The sequence below is a fragment of the Cherax quadricarinatus genome, chromosome 10, assembly GCF_038502225.1.
Source record: "Cherax quadricarinatus isolate ZL_2023a chromosome 10, ASM3850222v1, whole genome shotgun sequence".
NCBI classification, from domain to species: domain Eukaryota; kingdom Metazoa; phylum Arthropoda; class Malacostraca; order Decapoda; family Parastacidae; genus Cherax; species Cherax quadricarinatus.
In genome coordinates, this window is record NC_091301.1 from 39,925,857 (window position 1) to 39,928,729 (window position 2,873).

Below are 2,873 nucleotides of genomic sequence, written 5' to 3' on the forward strand. Positions count from 1 at the left end.
GAGGGTTACTCTCGCAGTTGTCTTATAGTCAGAGTTTCTTCTGGATTACCTAATGAACCAGGCTTGTGGAAAATTGCATTTATCTGAATGTATAATTATGTACATAACAGTAAATATACACAGATAATTATTATTTATCAGTTAGACAAGTAGGAATTTGGGACACCTAGGTCGCAAAAAATGTCCCCCTTCGATACCTACCACTGTCATATCCACAAGTTGCTCTAGACCTATTAATTACCAATGAAATGTACATCACCAGGAATGTTGGTAAATATATAAATGTGTGGATTGTATAATAAAATTAAAAAAGGATTATAGTATATACACACATTTATATAACAGAAGGAGAATATATCTTAATCATAACACTCACCAATTTGACTGGATATTAATGTGTATCATACTCAGAAAACCTCACTGTCTATACATGAAAATAACTGGCCAGAGTTTTAACATAACAGACTTATCTGAGGTTCCTGGAGCTGTTTTGTCCAGTCGCCTGATATTTCAAGTTATGCAGGAATGCACATCCAACATTTTCGTCTCCTATTTGAGAGGTGTCAACCCAATTTTAACCTCTAGAGCACGAAAAATTCTTCCCATTACACTAACGTTTACTTGGCTCATTCAAACCAAAATGGCGACTCCTTCTGCGCAGATGCAGGTCCGGTTTCCCATTTTCCATAATATAATTCTTTTAAATACAGTATGGCCATCTATTTACATATAACTACTGTATTTCTGGAAAATATATACAGTATTTTCCACAAGGCTGTTGTTGATTGCAACCTGCACAAATGTAGCTATCAGACACGAGATTTTACCAGATATCGACAAAAATTAAAGTAAAACGTATTTGAAGTACAAAGATATTGACCGAGACGCTTCAGTTGGGAAGCTTTCTTCAGTCACATAAAACTGTTGGTTGATTATTTGGACTTGAACCCTATAAACCACCAGCCAAGAATACATTAATCCCTAAAACAGTGATTAAATTCTTAGTGTATGTACACTGAGAGACATACACCTCTTGATGCATATATCCTGTGCAACAGTTAGGTATCTTTATTTCGAAACGTTTCGCCTACTTCTATCAACTTTTCTGTATGCTACTGAAGAAGCCTACCGTGTAGGCGAAACGTTTCGAAATAAAGATACCTAACTGTTGTATATGTGTCTTACCTAATAGCCTGTCGATATTGTGGAAAATACTGTATATATTTTCCAGAAATACAGTAGTTATATGTAAATAGATGGCCATGCTGTATTTAATAAAAAATTATGTTATGAAAAATGGGAAGAAGCTGCGCCTGCGCAGAAGTGACTCGCCATTGCTGTTTGAACTGGTCAACTGTTAGTGTAATGGGAAGAATTTTTCGTGCTCTAGAGGTTAAAATTGGGCTGACACCTCTCAAATAGGAGACGAAATTGTTGGATGTGCATTCCTGCATAACTTGAGTATCAGTCGACAGGACAGGACAACTCCAGGAACCTCAGATAAGCTGTCTAATTTATGTTTAAATTCTGGCCAGTAAATTTTTCATAAATGTAGGCAAAAGGGAGGTCCTGTACATGACACATTAATCTCCAGTCAAATTGGTGAGTGATATGATTAAGACATATTCTCCTTCAGCTATATAAATGTGTTTATATATAATCATTTTTTAATTTAATATACAGTCCACAGTCCACAGTCCACAGTCCACAAATTTATATATTTACCAGCATTCCTGGTGATGTATATTTCATTTATAATTAATAGGTCTAGAGCAACTTGTGGATATGACAGTTGTAAGTATCGAAGGGGGACATTTTTTGTGACCTAGGTGTCCCAAATTCCTACTTGTTTATGTAACTCTGATAAGTAATAATTATTTTTTTTATCATTTTCTGTTATGTACATAATGAGTTACATTCAGATAAATGTAATTTTCCACAGACATTTTATACCATTTTTATATTCAAGTACTGTTATTGAATGTTAGCATCACACTGTCCTGACGTTATCCGTTGAGAAAGTCCTCCTCACTGATGATAAGTCTGGCCTCATTAAACTTCCCAAGGCGAATGTGTAAGTTACAATGGATGGCGCAGTCATGGTACTGGTCACCGCTATTCCATGGGTACTGCTGCTTCTCACGTTGCTCAGGCTTCTACAGGGTTCTCCCTCCTATAGTTTTTCACATCCTCAACATGGAATTATGTATAACGCTCTTAGATTAGATACACCGAGTTTGACTGTTTTCTTGATTAAGTCTTTCAAAACTGCCTATTCTGTCTAGGCTTGAAGAGTTTCCTCAGGCGATAGGTCAGCTGAATGTTTATCCTAGCACTACACTGTGTTTTCCTTTACATTGCTATCAGAGCTTGGCTGATCTGGTATTTACTGTACATAAATTTTACGTATCAGTTTGTTTAATATCGTTGACAAATTGGATCCAACATAGATTAAAATTCCTCTAAACCTTCATTCACCTGAGATGCAACTGCTTTGTAGGTTTGAAGCCATTCAGAAGTAGCATTCTCAAGTTAAAGAACAATAGACCTGTGGAAAATTGCATTTATCTGGATGTACATAAGGTACATACCAGTAAATGGTAACACAGATAATTATTATTTATCAAAGTTACATAGACAAGTAGGAATTTGGGACACCTAGGTCGCAAAAATGTCCCCCTTCGATACCTACCACTGTCATATCCACAAGTTGCTCTAGACCTATTAATTACAAATGAAATATGCATCACCAGGAATTCTGGTAAATATATGAATTTGTGGACTGTATATTAAAATTAATATATGATTATATATACACACATTTACGTAACAGAAGGAGAATATCTTAATATCACTCACCAATTTGACTGGAG